Here is a 25203-nt window from a genome sequence, read left to right on the forward strand (position 1 = left end):
CGAAATAATTGTTTTTAATGAGTTAACCGTCTCCGGAGAAATCAGCGCCATACCCTTCCGCACAGAACCGGCTCACGACAACAAAAATCGCTAAATGTTCCCAAAAAATACAAAAAAAAAAATAAGAAGAAGAAAATAGCGAAGGTAAAGCTTATATTATGCCTGGGATACGATAAAATGGAACATGAATCGAATTTCGAACTTCCTAAGCGGATTTCAATAGGAAACGGAAGATTAACAAAAGCGGAAAATCGCAAATTATAGGGTCTTAGAAAAGGAATTCGGCTAAAATCTCGCCAGCTCATTGCAGAGTAATGAGTCTCGTTCGTTTGCCCGTTTACAATCAAATTAGAAAAAAATTTTGTCCAAATCCGGCAGTGTTCGAGCTATGTTTATTTCACATGTCTTATCTGGTCCCGATCGAGATTCAGATGATTTGAGCCTAAAATCGTCTGTCAACAAGTAATCAAAAATAGAAAAACACGAAAAGAGGTGCAACACGGGGACTTTCCAGGGGGTCACCCATCCTAGTACTGCTCTCGCCCAAGCACGCTTAACTTCGGAGTTATGATAGGATGCGGTGCATTAGTGCTGGTATGATCGCACCCGACATTGAGTGGGATGTTTATTCTTATATCTCTTGAGTACCTGTGGAGCAGGCAGCGATGGACAACACTCGGCACTGCTCAAGCCCAATCAGAACCATGAAGTTAAGCGTTCTGTCGCGATGGCAGAACTAGGATGGGTGACCTCCCTGGGAAGTCCTCGTGTCGCGACCGTTTACGTAAATTATGGCTAAAACAGTCGAAATAATTTTTTTTAATGAGTTAACCGTCTCCAGAACAATTCTCGTCATACCTTTCGGCACAGAACCGGCTCACGACAACAAAAATCGCTAAATGTTCCCAGAAAATAGAAAATAAAATAAGAAGAAGAAAATAACGAATGTAAAGCTATTATTATGCCTGGTATACGATAAAATGGAAGCGAAATCGAATTTTGGACTTCCTAAGCGGATTTTTAGAGGAAACAGAAGTTTAACAAAAGCGGAAAATCGCAAATTAGAGGGTCTTAGAGAAAGAATTCGGCTAAAATCTCGCAACCTCGTTGCGGAGTAATGAGTCTCGCTCGTTTGCCCTTTTACAATCAAATTAGCCTACAATTTTGTCCAAATCTAGCAGTGCCCGAGCAACGTTTATTTCACATGTCTTATCTGGTCCCGATCGAGATTCAGATGAATTGAGCCGAAAATCGTCTGTCAACAAGTAATCAAAAATAGAAAAACACGAAAATGGGTGCAACACGAGGACTTCCTAGGGGGTCACCCATCCTAGTACTGCTCTCGCCCAAGCACGCTTAACTTCGGAGTTCGGATGGGATTCGTTGCATTAGTGCTGGTATGATCGCACCCGACATTTAGTGGGATGTTTATTTTTATATCCCTCGAGTACGTGTGGAGTGGGCGGCGATTGACAACACGCGGCACTGCTCTCGCCCAATCAGAACCATGAAATTAAGTGTTCTGGCGCGATGGCAGAGCGAGGATGGGTGACCTCCCTGGGCAGTCCTCGTGTCGCGATCACTTACGTAAATTATGGCTAAAACAGTCGAAATTATTGTTTTTAATGAGCTAACCGTCACCGGAGTAATCTACGCACAGAACCGGCTCACGAGAAAACGAAAGCTTAACAGAAGCGGAAAATCGCAAATTGGAGGGTCTTAGAGAAGGAATTCGGCTAAAATCTCGCCAGCTTATTGCGGAGTAATGAGTCTCGTTCGTTTGCCCGTTTAAAATCAAATTAGGCTACAATTTTTTCCAAATCCGGCAGTGCCCGAGCTACGTTAATTTCACATGTCTTATCTGGTCCCGATCGAGATTCTGATGATTAGAGCCGAAAATCGTCTGTCAACAAGTAATCAAAAATATAAAAACACGGAAAAAGAGTTCAACACGAGGACTTCCCAGGGGGTTACCCATCATAGTACTGCTCTCGCCCAAGCACGCTTAACTTCGGAGTTATGATGGGATCTTGTACATTATTGCTGGTATGATCGCACCCGACATTGAGTGGGATTTTTATTCTTACATCTCTCGAGTACGTGTGGAGCTGGCGGCGATGGACAACACGCGGCACTGCTATCTAAAACCATGAAGTTAAGCTCGAAATAATTGTTTTCACCGTCACCGGAGTAATCTGTGTCATACCCTTCCACACCGAACCGGATCACGACAACAAAAATCTCTAAATGTTCTCAGAAAATAGAAAAAAAATTAGAAGAAGAAAATAGCGAATGTAAAGCTATTATTATGCTTTGTCCAAATACCGCAGTTCCCTAGCTACGTTGATTTCACATGTTTTATCTTGTCCCGATCGAGATTCAGATGATTTGAGCCGAAAATCGCCAGTCAACAAGTAATCAAAAATAGAAAAACACGAAAAGGGGTGCAAAACGAGGATATCCTTGGGGGTCACCCATCCACGTACACCTCTCGTCCAAGCACGCTTCACTTCGGCATTCCGATGGGATCTGGTGCATTAGGGCTGGTATGATCGCACCCGACATTAAGTGGGATGTTTATTCTTATATCTCTCGAGCACGTGTGGAGCAGGAGGCGATGGACAACACGCGGCACTGCTCTAGCCCAATCAGAACCATGAAGTTAAGCGTTCTGGTGCGACGACAGAGCTAGGATGGGTGACCTCCCTGGGAAGTCCTCGTGTCCCGGCCGTTTACATAAATTATTGCTAAAACAGTCGAAATAATTGTTTTTAATGAGTTAATCGTCTCCAGAGTAATCTGCATCATACCCTTCCGCACATAACCGGCTCACGACAACAAAAATCGCTAAATGTACATAGAAAATAGAAAAAAAATAAGAAGTAGAAAATAGCGAAAGTAAAGCTATTATTATGCTTGGGATACGATAAAATGGAACCGGAATCGAATTTCGGACTTCCTAAGCGAATTTTCCGAGGAAACGGAAGCTTAACAGAAGCGGAAAATCGCAAATTAGAAGGTCTTAGAGAATGAATTTGGCTAAAATCTCGCCAGCTCATTGCGAAGCAAAAAGTCTCGTTCGTTTGCCAGTTTACAATCAAATTAGCCTATAATTTTGTCCAAATCTGGCAGTTCTCGAGCTACGTTGATTTCACATGTTTTATCTGGTCCGGATCGAGATTCAGATGATTTGAGCCGAAAATAGTCTGTCAACAAGTAATCAAAAATATAAAAACACGAAAAAGGGTGCAACACGAGGACTTCCCAGGGGGTCACCCATCCTAGTACTGCTCTCGCACAAGAACACTTAACTTAGGAGTTTTGATCGGATCCGGTGCGTTAGTGCTAGTATGATCTCACCCGACATTGAGTGTGATGTTTATTCTTATATCCCTCGAGTACATGTGGAGCGGGCGACGATAGACAACACGCGGCACTTCTCTCGCCCAATCAGAACCATGAAGCTAAGTGTTCTGGCGCGATGGCAGAGCGAGGATGGGTGACCTCCCTGGGCAGTCCTCTTGTCGCGATCGTTTACGTAAATTAAGGCTAAAACAGTCGAAATATTTGTTTTTAATGAGTTAAACGTCTCCGGAGTAATCTGCGTCATACGCTTCTGCACAGAACCGGTTCACGACAACCGTAATCTCTAAATATTCCCAGAAAATAGAAAAAAAATATGAAGAAAAAAATAGCGAATGTAAAGCTATTATTATGCCTGGGATACGATAAAATGGAACAAGAGTCGAATTTCGGACTTCCTAAGTGAATTTCTCGAGGAAACGGCAGCTTAACAGAAGCGGAAAATCGCAAATTAGAGGGTCTTAGAGAAGGAATTTGGCTAAAATCTTGCCAGCACTTTGCTGAGCAATGAGTCTCGTTCGTTTGCCCGTGTACAATCAAATTAGGCAAAAATTTTGTCCAAATCCGGCAGAGACCGAGCTACGTTGATTTCACATGTCTTATCTGGTCCCGATCGAGATTCAGATGATTTGAGCCAAAAATCGTCTGTCAACAAGTAATCAAAAATAGAAAAACAAGAAAAGGGATGCAACACGAGGACTTCCCAGGGGGTCACCCATAATAGTACTGCTTTCGCCCAAGCACGCTTAACTTCGGAATTCTGATAGGATCCGGTGCATTAGTGCTGGTATGATCGCACCCGACATTGAGAGGGATTTGTATTCTTATATACCTCGAGTACGTGGGGAGCGGGCGGCGATGGACAACACGCGGCACTGCTCTCGCTCAATCAGAACCTTGAAGTTAAGCGTTCTGGCGCGATGGAAGAGCTATGATGGGTGACCTCCCTGGGAAGTCCTCGTGTCGCGATCGTTTACCTAAATTATGGCTAAAACAGTAGAAATATTTGTTTTTAATTAGTTAATCGTCTCCGGAGTAATCTGAGTCATACCCTTCCGCACAGAACCAACTCACGACAACAAAAATCGCTAAATGTTCCCAGAAAATAGAAAGAAATTAAGAATGTCTCATTTGGTCCCGATCGAGATTCAGATGATTTGAGCCGAAAATCGTCTGTCAACAAGTAATCAAAAATAGAAAAACACGAAAAGGGGTGCAACACGAGGACTTCTTAATGGGTCACCCATCCTAGTACTGCTGTCGCCCAAGCACGCTTAACTTCGGGGTTCCGATGGGATCCGGTGCATTAGTGCTGGTATGATCGCACCCGACATTGAGTGGGAAGTTTATTCTTATATCCCTCGAGTACGTGTGGAGCGGACGACGATGGACAACACCCGGCACTTCTCTCGCCCAATCAGAACCATGAAGTTAAGCGTTCTGGCACGATGGCAGAGCTTGGATGGGTGACACTCCCTGGTAAATCCTCGTGTCGCGATCGTTTACGTAAATTATGGCTAAAACAGTCGAAATATTTGTTTTTAATGAGTTAACCGTCTCCAGAGTAATCCGCATCATACCCTTCTGCACAGAACCGGCTCACGACAACCAAAATCGCTAAATGTTCCCAGAAAATAGAAAAAAATAAGAAGAAGAAAATAGCGAATGTAAAGCTATTATTATGCCTGAGATAAGATAAAATGGAACCGGAATCGAATTTCGAACTTCCTAAGTGGATTTCTCGAGGAAACGGAAGCCTAACAGAAGCTGAAAATCTCAAATTAGAGGGTCTTAGAGAAGGAATTAGGCTAAAATCTCGCCACCTCGTTGCGGAGTGTTAAGTCTCGCTCGTTTGCCCATTTACAATCAAATTAGCCTACAATTTTTTCCAAATCCGGCAGTGCCCGATCTACGTTTATTTCACATGTCTTATCTGGTCCCGATCGAGATTCAGATGATTTGAGCCGAAAATCGTCTGTCAACAAGTAATCAAAAATAGAAAAACACGAAAATGGGTGCAACACGAGGACTACCAAGGGGGTCACCCATTCTAGTACTGCTCTCGCCCAAGCACGCTTAACTTTGGAGTTCTGATGGGATCCGGTGCATTAGTGCTGGTATGATCGCACCCGACATTGAATGAGATGTTTATTCTTATATCCCTCGAGTACGTGTGGAGCGGGCGGCGATGGACAACACATGGCACTTCTCTCGCCCAATCAGAACCATGCAGTTAAGCGTTCTGGCACGATGGCAGACCTAGGATGGGTGGCCTCTCTCGAAAGTCCTCGTGTCGCGACCGTTTACGTAAATTATGGATAAAACAATCGAAATAATTGTTTTTATTGAGTTAACCGTCTCCGGAGTAATCTGCGTCATACCCTTCCGCACATAACCGGCTCACGACAACAAAAATTGTTTAATGTTCCCAGAAAATAGAAAAAAATTAAGAATAAGAAAATAACGAATGTAAAGCTATTATTATGCCTGAGATAAGATGAAATGGAACCAGAATCGAATTTCGAACTTCCTAAGCGGATTTCTAGAGGAAACGAAAACTTAACAGAAGCGGAAAATCGCAAATTAGAGGGTCTTAGAGAAGGAATTCGGATAAAATCCCGTTAGCTCTTTGCGGAGTAATGAGTCTCGTTCGTTTGCCCGTTTACAATCAAATTAGGCTACAATTTTGTCCAAATCCGGCAGTGCCCGAGCTACATTGATTTCACATGTCTTATCTGGTCCCGATCGAGATTCAGTTGATTTGAGCCGAAAATCGTCTGTCAACAAGTAATCAAAAATAAAAAACACGAAAAGGGGTGCAACACGAGGACTTCCCAGGGGGTTATTCATCCTAGTACTGCTCTCGCCCAAGCATTCTTAACTTCGGAGTTCTGATGGGATCGGTGCATTAGTGCTGGTATGATCGCACCCGACATTGAGTGGGATGTTTATTCTTATATCCCTCGAGTACGTGTGGAGCGGGCAGCGATGGACAACACGCGGCACTGCTCTCGCCCAATCAGAACCATGAACTTAAGCGTTCTAGCGCGATGGAAGCGCTAGGATGGGTGACACTCTCTGGTAAATCCTCGTGTCGCGATCATTTACATAAATTATGGCTAATACTGTCGAAATATTTGATTTAATGAGTTAACCGTCTCCGGAGTAATCTTCGTCATAGCCTTCCGCATAAAACCGGCTCACGACAACAAAAATCGCTAAATGTTCCAAGAAAATAGAAAAAAAATTAAGAAGAAGAAAATAGCGAATGTAAAGCTATTATTATGCCTGGGATATGATAAAATGAAACCGGAATCGAATTTCGGACTTCCTAAGCGGATTTCTCGAGGAAACAGAAGCTTAACAGAAGCGGAAAATCGCAAATTAGAGGGTCTTAGAGAAGGAATTCGGCTAAAATCTCGTCAGCTCATTGCGGAGTAATGAGTCTCGTTCGTTTGCCCGTTTACAATCAAATTATCCTACAATTTTGTCCAAATCCGGCAGTGCCCGAGTTACGTTGATTTCCCATGTCTTATATGGTCCCGATCGAGATTTAGATGATTTGAGCCGAAAATTTTCTGTCAACAAGTAATCAAAAATAGAAAAACACGAAAAGGGGTGCAACACGAGGACTTCTTAGGGGGTCACCCATCCTAGTACGGCTCTCGCCCAAGCACGCTTAACTTCGGTGTTCTGATGGGATCTGGTGCATTAGTGCTGGTATGATCGCAGCTGACATTGTGTAGGATGTTTATTCTTATATCCCTCGAGTACGTGTGGAGCGGACGGCGATGGACAACACGCGGCACTGCTCTCGTCCAATCAGAACCATGAAGTTAGCGTTCTGGTGCGATGGCAGAGCTAAGATGGGTGACCTCCCTGTGAAGTCCTCGTGTCGCGACCATTTACGCAAATTATGGATAAAACAGTCGAAAATTGTTTTTAATGAGTTAACCGTCTCCGGAGTAATCTGCGTCATACCCTTCCGCACAGTACCGGCTCGCGAATGTAAAGCCATTATTAAGCCTGAGATACGATAAAATGGAACCAGAATCGAATTTCAAACTTCCTTAGCGGATTTCTCGAGGAAACGGAATCTTAATAGAAGCGAAAAATAGCAAATTAGAGTGTCTTGTAGAAGAAATTCGGCTAAAATCTCGTCAGCTGATCGCGGAGTAATGAGTCTCGTTCGTTGGCCCGTTTAAAATCAAATTAGGCTACAATTTTGTCCAAATCCGGCAGTGCCCGAGCTACGTCGATTTCACATGTCTTATCTGGTCCCGATCGAGATTCAGATGATTTGAGCCAAAAATCATATGTCAACAAGAAACCAAAAATATAAAAACACAAAAAGGGGTGCAACACGAGGACTTCCCAGGGGGTCACCCATCCTAGTACTGCTCTCGCCCAAGCATGCTTAACTTCCGAGTTCTGATGGGATCTGTTGCATTAGTGCTGGTATGATCGCACCCGACATTGAGTGGGATTTTTATTCTTATATCCCTCGAGTACGTGTGGAGCAGGCGGCGATGGACAACACGCGGTACTGCTCTCGCCCGATAAGAACCATGAAGTTAAGCGTTCTGGCGCGATGGCAGAGCTAGGATTGGTGACCTCCCTGGGCAGTCCTCGTGTCGCGACCGCTTACGTAAATTATGGCTAAAACATTCGAAATAATTGTTTTTAATGAGTTAACCGTTTCCGGAGTAATCTTCGTCATATCCTTCTGCACAGAACCGACTCACGACAATAAAAATCGCTAAATGTTCCCAGAAAATAGAAATAAAATAAGAAAAAGAAAATAGCGAATGTAAAGCTATTATTATGCTTGGTATACGATAAAATGGAACCGAAATCGAATTTCAAACTTCCTAAGAAGATTTCTTGAGGAAACGAAAGATTAACAAAAGCGGAAAATCGCAAATTAGAGGGTCTTAGAGAAGGAATTCGTCTAAAATCTTGCCACCTCGTTGCGGAGTAATGAGGCTCGTTCGTTTGCCCGTTTACAATCAAATTAGCCTACAATTTTGTTCAAATCCGGCAGTGCCCGAACTACGTTGATTTCACATGTCTTATCCGGTCTCGATCGAGATTCAGATCATTTGAGCCTAAAATCGTCTGTCAACAAGTAATCAAAAATAGAAAAACACGAAAAGGGGTGCAACACGAAGACTTCTTAGGGGGTCATCCATCCTAGTACTTCTCTCGCCCAGGCACGCTTAACTTGGTAGTTCTGATGGGATCCGGTGCATTAGTGCGGGTATGATCGCACCAGACATTGACTGGGATGTTTATTCTTATATCCCTCGAGTACGTGTGGATCGGGCGGCGACGGACAACACGCGGCACTTCTCTCGCCCAATCAGAACCATGAAGTTAAGCGTTCTGGCGCGATGGCAGAGCTAGGATGGGTGACCTTCCTGAGTAGTCCTCGTGTCTCGACCGTTTACTTAAATTATGGCTAAAACAGTCGAAATAATTCTTTTTAACGAGTTAACCGTCTCCGGAGTAATCTGCGTCATACCCTTCCGCACAGAACCGGCTCACGACAAAAAAAATCGCTAAATGTTTCCAGAAAATAGAAAAAAAAAACAAGAAGAAGAAAATAGCGAATGTAAAGCTATTATTATGCCAGGGATACGATAAAATGGAACCAGAATCAAATTTCGAACTTCCTAAACGAATTTCTTGAGGAAACGGAAGCTTAACAGAAGCGGAAAATAGCAAATTAGAGGTTCTTAGAGAAGAAATTCGGCTAAAATCTCGCCAGCTTATTGCGGAGTAATGAGTCTCGTTCGATTGCCCGTTTACAATCAAATTAGGCTAAAATTTTTTCAAAATCCGGCAGTTCCTGAGTTACATTGATTTCACAAGTCTTATCTTGTCTCGATGAGGATTCAGATGATTTGAGCCAAAAATCGTCTGTCAACAAGTAATCCAACATAGAAAAACACGAAAATAGTGCAACATGAGGACTTCCCAGGGGGTCACCCATGCTAGTACGGCTCTCGCCCAAGCACGCTTAACTCCGGAGTTCGGATGGGATCCGGTGCATTAGTGCTGGTATGATCGCACCTGACATTGAGTAGGATGTTTATTCTTATATCCCTCGAGTACGTATGGAGCGGGCGGCGATGGACAACACGCGGCACTGCTCTCGCCCAATCAAAACCATGAAGTTTAGCGTTCTGGTGGATGGAAGAGCTAGGATGGGTGACCTCCCTGGGAAGTCCTCGTGTCGTGACTATTTACGTAAATTATGGCTAAAACAGTCGAAAATTGTTTTTAATGAGTTAACCGTCTCCGGAGTAATCTGCGACATACCATTCCGCACAGAACCGGCTCACGACAAAAAAATTGCTAAATGTTCCCAGAAAAGAGAAAAAAAAATAAGAAGAAGAAAATAGCGAATGTAAAGCTATTATTATGGCTGAGATACGATAAAATGGAACCGAAATCGAATTTCGAACTTCCTAAGCGGATTTCTCGAGGAAACGAAAGCTTAACAGAAGCGGAAAATCGCAAATTAGAGGGTCTTAGAGAAGGAATTCGGCTAAAATCTCGCCAGCTCCTTGTGGAGTAATGAGTCTCGTTCGTTTGCCTGTTTTACAATCAAATTAGGCTACAATTTGGTCCAAATCCGGCAGTGCTCGAGCTACGTTAGAGCAGGCGGCGATGGACAACACGCGGCACTTCTCTCGCCCAATCAGAACCATGAAGTTAGGCTCGAAATAATTGTTTTTCATGAGTTAACCGTCTCCGTAGTAATCTGCGTCATACCCTTCCGCACAGAACCGGATCACGACAACAAAAATCGCTAAGTGTTCCCAGAAAATAGAAAAAAAAGAAGAAGAAGAAAATAGCGAATGTAAAGCTATTTTTATGTTTGAGATACGATAAACTGGAACATGAATCGAATTTCGAACTACCTAAGCGGATTTGTCGAGTAAACAGAAGCTTAACAGAATCGGAAAATCGCAAATTAGAGGCTTTTAGAGAAGGAATTTGGCTAAAATCTCTCCAGCTCATTGCGGAGTAATGAGTCTCGTTTGTTGCCCGTTTACAATCAAATTAGGCTACAATTTTGTCCAAATCCGGCAGTGCCCGAGCTACGTTGATTTCACATGTCTTATCTGGTCCCGATCGAGATTCAGATGATTTGAGCCGAAAATCGTCTGTCAACAAGTAATCAAAAATAGAAAAACACGAAAAGGGGTGCAACACAATGACTTCTGTTGCGACTTTGATTGTTGCACTCCCAAGAGCAGGTTGCCCACAAGTAGTATAATTCGGTGAGTTCGAATATCGTATCCACAGGGAAGCTAAGCTAATTACAAGTCCACTACAATGTCTTTTTGTTTTGTTTTTGTTTTTTGTTTCTTTTTAATTTTAATTGTTTGAATCTTTAATGGGTAAATTTTAATTGTTCAAATTTTAATTTAAGTAGTTGAGATTAAAGGATCCACTCTTGGTATTTTAATAAAGTTAACATTAACGAACAATATTGAAACCCACTTAATAAAATGGTTCCAATATATTAAATAATCATATTTATATTATGTTATATATTATTATCTTATAAGTATATAATATATACTAAAACTTATAAATGTGGTCAAGTATTTATTGTGCTATATATATTTGTAAACACTAAATCAAGGTTCCCACTTTAAATGGTTGGTAAAACCAAACTAACATTTAAATGGTACCAAGAAATTAATATTATGATATATTTATATATAGTAAATCAAGGTTCCCACTTTAAATGGTTGGTAAAACCAAACTAACATTTAAATGGTACCAAGAAATTAATATTATAATATATTCATATATAATAAATCAAGGCATCCACTTTAAATGGTTGGTAATACCAAACTAACATTTAAATGGTTCCAAGAATTTAGTGTAACATATAGCAACAATAAATCAAAACTCCCACTTATAAGTATGGTATAAAAATGCTTAAATAAATAAATATAACATAAACAATAAATAATGATTAAATAATATAAAATATAGATTCTTACCTTTTAGTAACCTTATTATCATGCCAAGAGTTTCACATTTTCATCTCAACTTTAGGAAGTTAGCTATTCATTATTCAAAGTGTAAAACTTTGAATATGAAATTATCATGCTAATTATATTTAAATGAAGAAATAAAGGAAAAATATAGAGAGAAATATTATGAACTCAAAGGTTTGTTCATAGAATGAGGGATATCTCAATACATTACAATGCACCCCTATTTATAGCCAAATTTGGGGAGACAACCACAAATAAAATATTATTTTTTTACACAAAAGTCTTCATTGGTGTTCCAAGATATTATATTATATTACACATCACTTTTGAAAATCTTCTTCTTGGAATTTGCTTCTTCACATAAAAAGAAACATGTGGATAATTGAGTTGTCTAGTTGTGGTATTTTTTTCAAATCATTTGACCAAGTAATTTGAGAGATATGGTCAAAATACAAGAGCATGGTAAAACTGCCACTCTTTTGGTAACTTTATTTGTTGCTTAATTTGATCCCAATTGTGAGAGGATTTTTATCTCATGCTTGACACCAATATTGTAGATATTAACATCAACTTTCTACAGGTCCAAGAATCATCTTAATCCAATTTGCAACGCCAAGTTTATTCTTGTTTTATCGAACCTGTAAAAAATATTAAAAACTTGTAATTACACAACAACTTATATTTTATACAATTTATTATAAAACATATAATATTTAAACATTTAATAAAACAAAAACTATATATTTATATTATAAAACATTTAATTAATGTACAATTTTTATGTTTATCACACCTCCCAACCAGCTTATTGCTAGTCCCTAGCAATTTAAGCGTTAATAGCAATACAAAACATATTGATTAATTTAAATAGAAATGTAATCAAAACTATCTAAGTGTTTAAATTAAATTTGAAAACTGTCAAAGTTATATCAAGATCATCATAATTATAATTTATGAAATAATTTGAGATGATCAATTCAAATCTTATTTCAGGTAGTTAAATGTACACGACCTTCAGAAATTTCTAGTAAGAGTCTCAACTCCATATCCTCATAGGTTAATAAATGTTTCAATTTATGGCAACGATTTCTCTCATGGAGTTGGAATACAGATAAATGCTCAGAAAAATGGTTTACAGAATGCAGACAGACAAACGAGCCAAACTAATCAAAAGATAGAAAATCCATTGATTCAAAATCTAGTTGTTCTTATTATATATTTTTTCCTGATATATATATTTTTTTTTGCATAACTTCATGGAATCAGACTAAGTTTATGCTTCTTGACCACATATTTATTTAATTTGTACAATAAATTTCTCTCTCTTTTTTGTTTTTTGTTTTTTTTTATGAGAGATATATGGGTCGTAGCATATAACTTAAAAATTACATAGATATTCAATATATTTCTTTTTGTATTTTTCTCCGTTTTTTTTTCAGGAAATATCGTTTTTTTTTCTTCAAAATAAGAACTCAAGATCTAAACAATAGATAGTCTCTCTCATGATCAATAAAGGCTCGAAAGCTGTTTTCTCAGTCCTCTCCACTCACTCACAAAATATGTGTGAGGTTAAAATTATAGGCACTCTTATAAGGTATATCTTGGGCCATATACCTTAATACCTGATATTATCACAATGGTTAATCACTCAAAAAGATTTCATAAATCATATTTTTATATTGATCAGAATATTAAAATTGACTTTTTTTTTTCAAATAAAAATTTAAACATTCTTAAATAGATTAATGCATGTTCTAATTTAAATCTTTCAAACATGTAATGTATGACAATTTTTGCAAAAATTACTAAGATACAAACAATAAACATGATTTTATTTTAAAATAATATATATTATTATTTTTATTTATTTTTTTTTTAAATTTTTTTTTTTTATAAGTTCGTTCTCCCCCCAATCAGAATATGACATTGTCCCTAATGTCAAAATAACTATTAATAAAGAGTACGTAATGAAAGAGATATCACCTGGAATTTTATTGAAGATAATAAACTGAAACAAACGCAAACCAATCCACGACTTTTGAATCAATGATCCAACTTCCTTTTCTTACTGCTTGATTGCGACCAATTGATCTTTGTTATCATCGGATCAGGCTTATGAACAAAAGCTTCCAAATCATCAATTAATTGGTCGGCAGTCGAAGCACAGATGAACATCCGTCGTGAATTTTCTGAAATGAAATTCTGTTCCACAGCTTAATCAAGAAATGTCAACAAACTGTCAAAATAATTATTGATATTCAACAAGCCCACAGGTTTATTGTGGATATTAAGTTGTGCCCAAGAAACAGTGTGAAAAATTTCTTCTAATGTACCAAAACCACCTGGTAGTGCAATAAAAGCATCAGAATTTTCAATCATTTGAGTGATTCTTTCATACATAGAAGAAACTTTTAATTCCTCCCCAATCGTAACACCTGTAATATTTCCTTCAGCTAAAGCTGTAGGAATAATACCCAAAACCTGACTACCTCCAAGATGAGCAGATGTTGAAATAGATCCCATTAACCCAATATTACCTCCCCCATATACCAAGTGAGTTTTTCTCTCAGCCAATATCTTTCCAAGATTATTCGCTGCTTCTACAAACACTTCATTTTTTCCACGACTCGACCCACAAAATACACAAATATTTTTCAATGTTTGTGCAGAGGATCCAGCCATGTTTTTACTTTTTTTTTTTTCTGCGAAAATAGAGAGAAAGATGAGAGATTTTAGAGGAGTAATATGTTATCATGACAAAACTATGGGTCACAGCTGTAAACAGAATAAATAGTAAAAACAATAATGACACACGTATATAAACAGTAGTGTGATTGTGCCTCACAATTTTCTTCTGGTTTTATGTCCAGAAACGGCTTCAACGCCTTCTATGAGTCAAGGATATGCTTCCAATCCAATTTTCTTATAAATTGGCAAACATGGTCTTTTTTAGTCGGATTCCCAAGACTATGACGCTCATCTTGGAATTGTTTCCATAAACGGAGAAGTTCAATATGCACATGTCCACTAGAATGCGTCTCAAGAGTCAATAAGATGTTATCTAAAGACTCCTTACTCAGCACATTCTTAATGAAACCAATTTTATCTTTTCTGTTATTGGAAACACATCCCAAAGATCTGCATCGTTTGTCACAAGTTCATCTTGCACACTTATGACAAACCCCTAAAATTTTGGCCCTTCGTTTTTTCGCATAAGTGCTTTTTCCTAATCCAGGCAAATACCGAATGAGCAATGATTGTGGAACTTCTCCTCCTAATCGGACCTTAGCTTCTATTACAAGACGAATATCTTCTGGAATTCCTTTTTGCATTAGCAATCTCAATCTTTCACACCTTCCTGCATAAATTTTTTTTAGAACATTTTCAGAAACAGAGGGAAAATATTTACAAATTTTTGAGAGAATTTCATCCATTTTGAAAAGAAATTATTTTTTTTTATTTTTGTATCAGCAATTGTGGGAAACTGATTTAACCGACTATGAGAGTCACGGAGTACCGTTATCCGCCATTTAACCGGAAAAATAAAAATATTAAGAAAAACTGAAATAAAAACAAACAAACTTAAATGCAACAAAAAAAAAATCAAGGATCAGAAAGGGAAATAAACTCTTCTTGAAAGATTTCATTTTCTAAAAATGGTTTAAGCCTTTGTCCATTTACTTTAAAAATATCACCATTTTTAGGATTTTCAATATCCACAACTCCATAAGTATACACATGCTTTACAACATATGGGCCTGTCCATCTTGATCGTAATTTTCCTGGGAATATGTGAAGTCGAGAATTATAAAGCAAAACTTTTTTACCAATCTCAAAAGATTTTCTAAGAATTGTTTTATCATGAAATGATTTGATTTTTGCTTTATAAATTCTTGAATTCTCATACGCGTCATTTCTGAGTTCATCAAGTTCATTAAGTTGCAATTTACGCAATTTGTTGGCATCATCCATGCTTGAATTTAAAGTTTTGATCGCCCAATAAGCTTTATGTTCCAATTCCACAGGCAAATGACAATATTTTCCATAAACCAACCTATAGGGAGACATATTCAATGATGTTTTAAAAGCTGTTCGATATGCCCAAAGTGCATCATTAAGTCGCAGAGACCAATCTTTTCTATTTGAGTTAACAGTTTTTTCCAAAATTTGCTTTATCTCCCTATTAGCTAATTCAACTTGTCCATTTGTTTGAGGATGATAAGGAGTAGTTACTTTATGAGTAATACCATATTTTTTCAATAATGAAGCAAATGGTTTATTAACAAAGTGAGTTCCCCCATCACTTATCATGGCTCGAGGAATTCCAAATCTACTAAAAATATTTTCTTTTAAAAATTTGATGACGAATTTATGATCATTTTTTCGACATGGAATTGCCTCTATCCATTTGGAAACATAATCAACTGCAACTAAAATATACAAGTATCCAAACGACAATGGAAAAGGTCCCATAAAATCAATTCCCCAACAGTCAAAGATTTCAATGATAGGATTCAAAGGCATCATGTTTCTTTTTGAAATCGCACCCAATTTTTGACAATTTTCACAGATCTTGCAGATTTCGTGGGTGTCTTTAAACAAAGTGGGCCAATAAAATCCACACTGCAAGATTTTTGCAGCCTTTTTCTTTGAAGAAAAATGTCCTCCGCATGCTTCTGAATGACAAAATTTAATGACACTACTTACCTCATTGTCGGATATGCAACGTCGAAAATTTTGATCTGGACAATACTTGAACATATACGGATCATCCCAATAAAAGTTTTTTACCTCATTCAAAAATTTTCTTTTATCTTGGGAACTCCATTGCGGTGGCATTTTTCCTGTCACAAGAAAATTTACTATGTTAGCAAACCAAGGTGTAGTAGTAACTGAAAATAGATGTTCATCAGGAAAATTATCGTTAATTGGTGTCATTTCACAAGATGATCCTTTTACTAGTCTCGATAAATGATCGGCTACGACATTCTCGGTTCCTTTTTTATCTTTGATCACAATGTCAAATTCTTGGAGTAACAAAATCCATCGTATCAGTCGTGGCTTTGCATCCTGTTTGGTCAACAAATATCGAATAGCAGAATGATCAGTAAACACAATAGTCGTTGATCCAATCAAATAAGAACGAAATTTATCTAATGCAAATATTACAGCAAGTAGTTCTTTTTCAGTTGTGGAGTAATTCATTTGAGCATTGTTTAAAGTTCTACTTGCATAATATATCACATAAGGCTTACCGTTTCTTCTTTGACCCAGTACTGCACCGACTGCATAATTACTCGCATCGCACATGATTTCAAATGGTAAAGACCAGTCAGGAGGTTGCATGATAGGAGCTGATGTTAAATGTCGAATAATTTTATCAAAAGCATTTTGACATTCTTGAGTCCACTCAAATGCAGTGTCTTTTGTTAAGAGGTTACAAATGGGTTTAGAGATTAAACTAAAGTCCTTTATAAACCTCCGATAAAATCCAGCATGTCCCAAAAATGAGCGAATTTCTTTAATGGTTTTTGGAGGGGGTAAATTGGCAATGACATCAACTTTTGCTTTATCAACTTCAATTCCATGAGATGACACGACACGTCCCAAAACAATTCAAGAAGTAATCATGTAATGACATTTTTCCCAATTTAAAATAAGACCTTTTTCCTCGCATCTTTTTAAAACTTTTTCCAAATTTTCAAGACAATTATCAAATGTATTCCCAAAGACAGTTAAATCATCCATGAAAATTTCCAAACAATTTTCAACCATATCGCAAAAAATGCTTAGCATACATCTTTGAAATGTTGCTGGGGCATTGCATAAACCAAATGGCATCCTTCTGAATGCAAATGTTCCAAAAGGACATGTGAATGTAGTTTTTTCTTGATCTTCAAGTACAATGGGAATTTGATAATAACCTGAATATCCATCAAGAAAACAGTAGTATGGATGACCTGCTACTCTTTCTAAAATTTGATCCAAAAATGGTAATGGAAAATGATCTTTTCTAGTGGCGTCATTTAATTTTCTATAATCAATACACATCCGCCAACTAGATGGGACTCGACTTGTTAACAATTCACCTTTTTTTCATTTTTTATCACTGTGATGCCAGATTTTTTTGGAACTACTTGTGTTGGGCTTACCCACTTACTATCAAAAATAGGGTAGATAATCCCAACATCAAGTAGTTTGAGAACTTCAGTTTTCACAACATCTTTCATGTGTGGATTTAATCTCCTTTGTGGTTGTTGAGATGTTTTAGCATTTTCTTCTAAATGAATTTTGTGTGTGCAAATTAGTGGATTAATGCCCTTGAGATCTTTTAGTGTCCAACCAATTGCATTTTTATGTCTTTTAAGCATATCAACTAATTTACCTTCTTGATCACTTGCTAGTTTGGAAGAAATTACCACCGGATATGTTTCATCTTCTCCAAGAAATGCATACTTCAATTCTTCTGGCAAGGGTTTTAACTCCAATATGGGTGGTTCATCTTTGTTCTCATATTTTGCCTCAAATTCTTTCTCTGATCCTGGTAACGAGTGATACCTGATAAAATCATCAAGATCAATTTCAATATTTTCTTTAACAGTTTCAATTGAACAAATATCTAATTGATCACGAGTACTTCCTTCTTGAATGTTTTCTTCCACAAGAGTTTCAATAAGATTTTCATCTTCACTTTCATCTCCTTTGTCATGTGGTTGCTTACAAAGATAAAAAACATTGAGCTCCAAGGTCATGTTACCAAATGACAACTTCATTATTCCATTCCTGCAATTTATAAGGGCATTAGAAGTTGCTAAAAATGGACGACCCAGAATTACAGGAATTGCCTTACAAGCTTTGATAGGTTGTGTATCTAAAACTATGAAATCGACAGGATATACAAAGTTATCAACTTGGACCAATACGTCTTCTATCATACCTCTTGGCACTTTAACATATCTATCGGCAAGTAAAAGTGTTACCGAAGTTGATTTTAACTCGCCTAGATTGAGTTCTTGATAAACTGAATATGGAAGTAAATTCACACTAGCTCCAAGATCAAGCAAGGCTTTTTTAATCTTTCGTTTTCCAATAATACATGAAATAGTAGGACAACCAGGGTCTTTGTATTTCAAAGTATTATTATTTTGAATGATTGCACTTACTTGTTCGGCTAAAAATGCTTTCTTTTTCACATTCAATTTTCTTTTCACAGTGCACAAGTCTTTCAAAATTTGGCATATGATGGTACCTGTTTTATTGCATCTAATAAAGGAATATTAACTTTTACTTGTTTAAAAATATCATATATATCAGAATTCAAATTTGATTTTTTTGTATTTTTCAATGCATGAGGGAATGGTGGTGACACTGTCTGTTGAACCTCCTCTTTGCAAGTTATGGGTTCCACATCCTTACCCTTTGGAGTTGATTTATCATCATCTTCACAAGGTTCAGGAATGGATTTTTCCACAACCTTACCACTTCGAAGGGTAATAACAGATTTTACCTGATCCATCGGTTGAGTTCCAGAAGTTCCAGTTTGTGAATGATGATCCTTGGGATTAGGCAGAGGTTGTGAAGGAAATTTACTTTTTTCATGAACATTAAGTGCAGATGCAAATTTAGCAAGAGTATCTTTCAAATATGTCATGGTTTGAGCAGTTTGAGTATTGATAGACTCTTGCTTTGCAATGAAAGAATTCAATGTATCTTCCAAATTTCTTTTAGGTGGAGGAACATAAGGTGCATAATTTTGAAAATTTTGTTGATTTTGGAAATGTGGTTGTGAAAATTATGCAGCATTATCATTCCTCCAACTAAAATTTGGATGATTTCGCCAACCTGGATTGTAATTTTGAGAAAATGGTTCAAAATTTGGCCTTTTGAAATTGTTCAAAACATTGGCTTGTTCATGGAGACATTCTTTAAAAGAGGGCAAAGTGGGACAATCTTTTGTAAAATGATCACTTGTATCACAGATGTGACACGAATTTCTTGAACAGATTTTAATTGACCATTCTTTTTCAATTCAAGTGCCTCAACTTTTCTTGCCAAAGATGTAAATCTAGCTTGAAGATCATGTTCATCTTTGAGAGTGTACATACCTCCACCAGATGTAGGAGATTGAATCTTGTTTGATGGTTCGATTGTACCTATAGTGTCCCAATTTTGAGCATTTTCAGCTAATGAATCGAGATACTCAATTGCCTCATTTGGATCTTTATCTTCAAATGTTCCATTACACATAAATTCAACAATTTGCCTATCTTTAGGTGTTAAGCCTTCATAAAATTGAGAAACAACTCTCCAAATTTCAAAACCATGATGTGGACAAAGATTAAGCAATTCTTTGTATCTATCCCAACACTGATAAAAAGTTTCTCCTTGTTTTTGAGTGAAAGTAATGATTTGCCTTTTGAAAGAATCTGTTCTATGAGATGGAAAAAACTTTTTCCAAAATTGTTGTTGCAATTCATCCCAAGTTCGAATGGATCCCGATCTAAGATTTTGTAGACAAGTTTTAGCTTTATCTTTTAAAGAAAAAGGAAAAAGCTTAAGTCGAATGGTGTTCATGATACAATTTAGATCATTATATGTGTTGCACACTTCTTCAAACTCTCGTAAATGCATGTATGGATTTTCAGAATCTAAGCCATGAAAATTGGGTAAAAGTTGGATAATACCAGGCTTAAAATTGAAATGAGATGCATCAGGGGGAAAAACTAGACATGAAGGTGCACTAGTACGTGTAGGATTCATGTGATCTCTAAGTGTTCTTCGTCTATCATGATCATGTTGAGATTGAATTCCATCTTCATTTTCTTGGATGGGTTCTTCCGCCATGTTTTGTAAAAATAAAGGGTTATTTCGAATGAGTCGACCACTAAGTGTACGTGACCAAATGCTCATGCAAATGCAAATGCAAAAAAAATAAAAACACACAAAAGCAATAAAAATTTAAATAAGAAAAATAAACTATAAACAAAATTAAATAGACTTGAAATTAAATTATATTTCCCCGGCAACGGCGCCAAAAACTTGTTGCGACTTTGATTGTTGCACTCCCAAGAGCAGGTTGTCCACAAGTAGTATAATTCGGTGAGTCCGAATATCGTATCCACAGGGAAGCTAAGGTAATTACAAGTCCACTACAATGTCTTTTGTTTTGTTTTTGTTTTTTGTTTCTTTTTAATTTTAATTGTTTGAATCTTTAATGGGTAAATTTTAATTGTTCTAATTTTAATTTAAGTAGTTGAGATTAAAGGATCCACTCTTAATATTTTAATAAAGTTAACATTAACGAACAATATTGAAACCCACTTAATAAAATGGTTCCAATATATTAAATAATCATATTTATATTATGTTATATATTATTATCTTATAAGTATATAATATATACTAAAACTTATAAATGTGGTCAAGTATTTATTGTGCTATATATATTTGTAAACACTAAATCAAGGTTCCCACTTTAAATGGTTGGTAAAACCAAACTAACATTTAAATAATACCAAGAAATTAATATTATGATATATTTATATATAGTAAATCAAGGTTCCCACTTTAAATGGTTGGTAAAACCAAACTAACATTTAAATGGTACCAAGAAATTAATAATATAATATATTCATATATAATAAATCAAGGCATCCACTTTAAATGGTTGGTAATACCAAACTAACATTTAAATGGTACCAAGAATTTAGTGTAACATATAGCAACAATAAATCAAAACTCCCACTTATAAGTATGGTATAAAAATGCTTAAAGAAATAAATATAACATAAACAATAAATAATGATTAATAATATAAAACATAAATTCTTACCTTTTAGTAACCTTATTATCATGCCAAGAGTTTCACCTTTTCATCTCAACTTTAGGAAGTAGCTATTCATTATTCAAAGTGTAAAACTTTGAATATGAAATTATCATGCTAATTATATTTAAATGAAGAAATAAAGGAAAAATATAGAGAGAAATATTATGAACTCAAATGTTTGTTCATAGAATTAGGGATATCTCAATACATTACAATGCACCCCTATTTATAGCCAAATTTGGGGAGACAACCCAAATAAATATTATTTTTTTACACAAAAGTCTTCATTGGTGTTCCAAGATATTAAATTATATTACACATCACTTTTGAAAATCTTCTTCTTGGAATTGCTTCTTCATATAAAAAGAAACATGTGGATAATTGAGTTGTCTAGTTGTGTATTTTTTTAAAATCATTTGACCAAGTAATTTGAGAGATATGGTCAAAATACTAGAGCATGGTAAAACTGCCACTCCTTTGGTAACTCTATTTGTGGCTTAATTTGATCCCAATTGTGAGAGGATTTTTATCTCATGCTTGACACCAATATTGTAGATATTAACATCAACTTTCTACAGGTCCAAGAATCATCTTAATCCCATTTGCAACGCCAAGTTTATTCTTGTTTTATCGAACCTGTAAAAAATATTAAAAACTTGTAATTACACAACAACTTATATTTTATACAATTTATTATAAAACATATAATATTTAAACATTTAATAAAACAAAAACTATATATTTATATTATAAAACATTTAATTAATGTACAATTTTTATGTTTATCACACCTCCCAACCAGCTTATTGCTAGTCCCTAGCAATTTAAGCGTTAATAGCAATACAAAACATATTGATTAATTTAAATAGAAATGTAATCAAAACTATCTAAGTGTTTAAATTAAATTTGAAAACTGTCAAAGTTATATCAAGATCATCATAATTATAATTTATGAAATAATTTGAGATGATCAATTCAAAGCTTATTTCAGGTAGTTAAATGTACACGGCCTTCAGAAATTCCTAGTAAGAGTCTCAACTCCATATCCTCACAGGTTAATAAATGTTTCAATTTATGGCAACGATTTCTCTCATGGTGCATTAGAACTGGTATGGATCCGGTGCATTAGTACTGGTATGATCGCACCCGACATTGAGTGAGATGTTAATTCTTATATCCCTCGAGTACGTGTGGAGCGGGCGGCGATGGACAACACTCGGCACTGCTCAAGCCCAATCAGAACCCTGAAGTTAAGCGTTCTGGCGCGATGGCAGAGCTAGGATGGGTGACCTCCCTGTCAGTCCTCGTGTCGCGACCGTTACATAAATTTTGATTAAAACAGTCGAAATAATTGTTTTTAATGAGTTAACCGTCTCCGGAGTAATCTGCGTCATACCCTTCCGCACAGAACTGGCTAACGACAACAAAAATCTCTAAATGTTCCCAGAAAATAGAAAAAAAAACAGAAGAAGAAAATAGAGAACGTAAAGCTATTATTATGCCTGGGATACAATAAATGGAACCGAAATCGAATTTCGGACTCCTAAGCGAATTTCTCGAGGAAACGGCAGCTTAACAGAAGCGGAAAATCGCAAATTAGAGGGTCTTAGAGAAGGAATTCGGCTAAAATCTCGCCAGCTCTTTTCAGAGCAATGAGTCTCGTTCGTTGCCCGTGTACAATCAAATTAGGCAAAAAATTTGTCCAAATCCAGCAGTGCCCGAGCTACGTTGATTTCACATGTCTGATCTGGTCCTGATCGAGATTCAGATGATTTGAACCGAAATCGTTTATCACAGGTAATAAAAAAAGAGAAAACACGAAAAGGGGAGAAACACGAGGACTTCCAAGGGGGTTACCCATCCTAGTACTGCTCTCAGCCCAAGCCGCTTAACTTCGGAGTTCTGATGGGATCCGATGAATTAGTGCTGGTATGATCACACCCTACATTGAGTGGGATGTTTATTCTTATATCTCTCGAGTACGTGTGGAGCGGTGCGGCGATGGACAAACACTCGGCACTGCTCAGAGCCCAATCAGAACCCTGAAGTTAAGCGTTCTGGCGCGATGGCAGAGCTAAGATGGGTGACCTCCCTGGGCAGTCCTCGTGTCGCGATTGTTTATGTAAATTATGGCTAAAACAGCCGAAATAATTGTTTTTAATGAGTTACACCGTCTCCAGAGTAATCTGCGTCATACCCTTCCGCACAAGAACCGGCTCACGACAACAAAAATCGCTAAATGTTCCCAAAAATACAAAAAAAAAAAATAAGAAGAAGAAAATAGCGAAGGTAAAGCTTATATTATGCCTGGGATACGGATAAAATGGAACCGGAATTTAATTTCGAACTTCCTAAGCGGATTTCTTGAGGAAACGGAAGCTTAATAGAAGCGGAGAATCGCAAATTAGAGAGAGTCTTAGAGAAGGAATTCGGCTAAATCTCGCCAGCTCATTGCGAAGTAATGAGTCTCGTTCGTTTGCCCGTTTACAATCAAATTAAGGCTACAATTTTGTCAAAATCCGGCAGTGCCCAAGCTACGTTGATTCACATGTCTTATATGGTCCCGATCGAGATTCATATGATTTGAGCCGAAAATTGTCTGTCAACAAGTAATCAAAAATAGAAAAACACAGAAAAGGGGTGCAACACGAGGACTTCCCAGGGGTCACCCATTCCTAGTACTGCTCTCACGCCCAAGCACGCTTAACTTCGGAGTTATGATGGATCCAGTGCATTAGTGCTGGTATGATCGCACCAAACATTGAGTGGGATGTTTATTCTTATAACCCTCGGGTACGTGTGGAGCAGACGGCGATGGAAAACACGCGGCACTGCTCTCGCTCAATCAGAACCATGAAGTTAAGTGTTCTGGCGCGATGGAAGAGCTAGGATAGGTGACCTCCCTTGAAAGTCCTCCTGTCGCGATCGTTTACTTAAATTATGGCTAAAACAGTCGAATAATTGTTTTTAATTAGTTAACCGTCTCCAGAGTAATCTGCGTCAGAACCGGCTCACACAACAAAAATTGCTAAATGTTCCCAGAAAATAGAAAAAAATAAAAATTTTATTTGGTCCGATCTAGATTCATATGATTTGAGCCGAAAATCGTCTGTCAACATGTAATCAAAAATAGAAAAACATGAAAAGGTGTGCAACACGAGGACTTCCTAATGGGTCATCCATCCTAGTACTGCTCTCGCCAAAGCGTGCTTAAATTCGGAGTTATGATGGGATCCGGTGCATTGATGCTGGTATAATCGCGACATTCAGTGGGATTTTTATTCTATTCCTCGTGTACATGTGGAGCGGACGGCGATGGACAACACGCGGCACTTCTCTCGCCCATCAGAACCATGAAGTTAAGCGTTCTGGTGCGATGGCAGAGCTAAGATGGGTGACCTCCCTCGGAAGTCCTCGTGTCGCGACCGTTTACGTAAATTATGGATAAAACAGTCGAAATAATTGTTTTTAATGAGTTAACCGTCTCCGGAGTAATCTGCGTCATACTCTTCCGCACAGAACCGGCTCACGACAAACAAAATCGCTAAATGTTCCTAAAAATAGAAAAAAATTAAGAATAAGAAAAACGAATGTAAACTATTATTATGCCTGAGATAAGATAAAATGGAACCGGAATTTAATTTCGAACTTCCTAAGCGGATTCTCGAGGAAAGAAGCTTAACAGAAGAAAAAAATCGCAAATTTATGGTATTAGAGAAGGAATTTGCTAAAATCTCGCCAGCTCATTGCGGAGTAATGAGTCTCGTTCGTTTGCATGTTTACAATCAAATTAGGCTATAATTTTTCAAAATCCGGCAGTTCCCGAGCCTTGATTTCACATGTCTTATCTGGTCTCGATCGAGATTCAGATGATTTGATCCGAAAATTGTCTGTCACAAGTAATCAAAATTAGAAAAACACGAAAAGGGTGCAACACGAGGACTTCCCAGGGGGTCACCAATCCTAGTATGCTCTCGCCAAAGCACGCTT

At 37.3% G+C, this 25203-nt stretch overlaps 11 non-coding genes and 7 pseudogenes across 11 annotated transcripts; 1 reads left to right on the forward strand and 17 right to left on the reverse strand.

Moving 5' to 3' along the window:
- Positions 1-20231, reverse strand: part of LOC142504969 (uncharacterized) — a 29366-nt pseudogene extending 9135 nt beyond the window's left edge.
- LOC142509840 (5S ribosomal RNA) lies at positions 490-608 on the reverse strand. Its single transcript, XR_012807990.1, has one exon. It is a non-coding gene; the product is annotated as a 5S ribosomal RNA (ribosomal RNA).
- Positions 1293-1411, reverse strand: LOC142515336 (5S ribosomal RNA). Its single transcript, XR_012811188.1, has one exon. It is a non-coding gene; the product is annotated as a 5S ribosomal RNA (ribosomal RNA).
- LOC142511502 (5S ribosomal RNA) lies at positions 1942-2060 on the reverse strand (annotated as a pseudogene).
- Positions 2442-2560, reverse strand: LOC142512686 (5S ribosomal RNA; annotated as a pseudogene).
- On the reverse strand, positions 3244-3362 carry LOC142512081 (5S ribosomal RNA; annotated as a pseudogene).
- On the reverse strand, positions 4046-4164 carry LOC142517123 (5S ribosomal RNA). Its single transcript, XR_012812882.1, has one exon. It is a non-coding gene; the product is annotated as a 5S ribosomal RNA (ribosomal RNA).
- On the reverse strand, positions 4574-4692 carry LOC142507572 (5S ribosomal RNA). Its single transcript, XR_012805826.1, has one exon. It is a non-coding gene; the product is annotated as a 5S ribosomal RNA (ribosomal RNA).
- Positions 5376-5494, reverse strand: LOC142515518 (5S ribosomal RNA). Its single transcript, XR_012811361.1, has one exon. It is a non-coding gene; the product is annotated as a 5S ribosomal RNA (ribosomal RNA).
- Positions 6177-6294, reverse strand: LOC142509161 (5S ribosomal RNA). Its single transcript, XR_012807348.1, has one exon. It is a non-coding gene; the product is annotated as a 5S ribosomal RNA (ribosomal RNA).
- LOC142508346 (5S ribosomal RNA) lies at positions 6979-7097 on the reverse strand. Its single transcript, XR_012806565.1, has one exon. It is a non-coding gene; the product is annotated as a 5S ribosomal RNA (ribosomal RNA).
- Positions 7717-7835, reverse strand: LOC142515277 (5S ribosomal RNA). The gene has a single exon (XR_012811131.1). It is a non-coding gene; the product is annotated as a 5S ribosomal RNA (ribosomal RNA).
- Positions 8519-8637, reverse strand: LOC142509768 (5S ribosomal RNA). The gene has a single exon (XR_012807923.1). It is a non-coding gene; the product is annotated as a 5S ribosomal RNA (ribosomal RNA).
- On the reverse strand, positions 9322-9440 carry LOC142506540 (5S ribosomal RNA). Its single transcript, XR_012804829.1, has one exon. It is a non-coding gene; the product is annotated as a 5S ribosomal RNA (ribosomal RNA).
- Positions 19705-19813, forward strand: LOC142513029 (small nucleolar RNA R71). The gene has a single exon (XR_012808997.1). It is a non-coding gene; the product is annotated as a small nucleolar RNA R71 (small nucleolar RNA).
- Positions 20232-23037: 2806 nt separating the features above from the next.
- On the reverse strand, positions 23038-23156 carry LOC142512297 (5S ribosomal RNA; annotated as a pseudogene).
- Positions 23157-23850: 694 nt separating this feature from the next.
- LOC142512087 (5S ribosomal RNA) lies at positions 23851-23970 on the reverse strand (annotated as a pseudogene).
- A 390-nt stretch (positions 23971-24360) lies between these two features.
- Positions 24361-24478, reverse strand: LOC142512758 (5S ribosomal RNA; annotated as a pseudogene).
- Between the last annotated feature and the right edge of the window lie 725 nt (positions 24479-25203).

The sequence above is a fragment of the Primulina tabacum genome, chromosome 10 (genome assembly GCF_025594145.1).
Source record: "Primulina tabacum isolate GXHZ01 chromosome 10, ASM2559414v2, whole genome shotgun sequence".
NCBI lineage: Eukaryota > Viridiplantae > Streptophyta > Magnoliopsida > Lamiales > Gesneriaceae > Primulina > Primulina tabacum.